The following is an 877-nucleotide window of genomic DNA, read 5'->3' on the forward strand; positions in this document are numbered from 1 at the left end:
ATGTGATAAGGGACCAGCGTAAGCAATCATATGTTGCGCACCAGGGACCTTCTTGGCTACAGGATCGGATTCAAAGCCTTTCTATCTACTTAAGGAGTTTGCTCTTTTTTGAGGCCTTACACCTGAATAGAGCGGTCCCAGCTCTGGCGTCCTTGGCAAGTTACTTACTATCGTCTTCTCTGTTTTGGAGCTTTGGCTCCTTTGTGCACCTTTTGGTTGCAATTTGTTTTTCTCTTCCTTTCTCTCTGGATTTGTTTTCATTGCGTTTTTAACGCAAAACATTGAAGTTATATATTTATGAAAAAAAAAAACTGTAGCTTAGAGTATTGATTAGAAATGGATGTGAATGTTATAGAAATGGATGTGAACTTGTATAGCAACCACCAAGATAGTGAGAATACAAAGTATATAACTGCGTGAACCAAAATTGCTATACCGCTCATGTTCCCGAACTCGACCACTCTCGTTCTTGCTGGAATCTGAAACAGTAGTCCTGGTGATAGTAGGAGGAACAGAGACACCGCTACAATCACCGTCCCCCAGTCCGTACTCATGGATGAGTGTTTCGAGTGTGTGTATGTATAGACTATAGAGTGTTTGTTTTTGCTGATGAAGATGGAGACAAATGAAGTATTATGTAGAAGGAGATTGACGAGTCTTTTGGCTTTTCTTGGTGGCTAAGTAGAAGGAATAAGAGGTTAAGATACTAAAGGTTAGTGATAGATATTAAGGAAAGGCATTGTATTCTATATTGGCTCTTAGCTTTTTGTGAAACTTTGGTGATGGTTCAATCACTTGTTTCTATGCTTTTTGATAGTGTTTGCTTTTTGTTAAAGAAATTGGTATAAAGTAGATTACTACTCTTGAAAATGATAAT

At 38.3% G+C, this 877-nt stretch overlaps 1 pseudogene; it reads right to left on the reverse strand.

Moving 5' to 3' along the window:
- LOC130501642 (uncharacterized) lies at window positions 1–559 on the reverse strand (annotated as a pseudogene).
- Between the last annotated feature and the right edge of the window lie 318 nt (window positions 560–877).

The sequence above is a fragment of the Raphanus sativus genome, unplaced genomic scaffold (assembly GCF_000801105.2).
Source record: "Raphanus sativus cultivar WK10039 unplaced genomic scaffold, ASM80110v3 Scaffold0241, whole genome shotgun sequence".
NCBI lineage: Eukaryota > Viridiplantae > Streptophyta > Magnoliopsida > Brassicales > Brassicaceae > Raphanus > Raphanus sativus.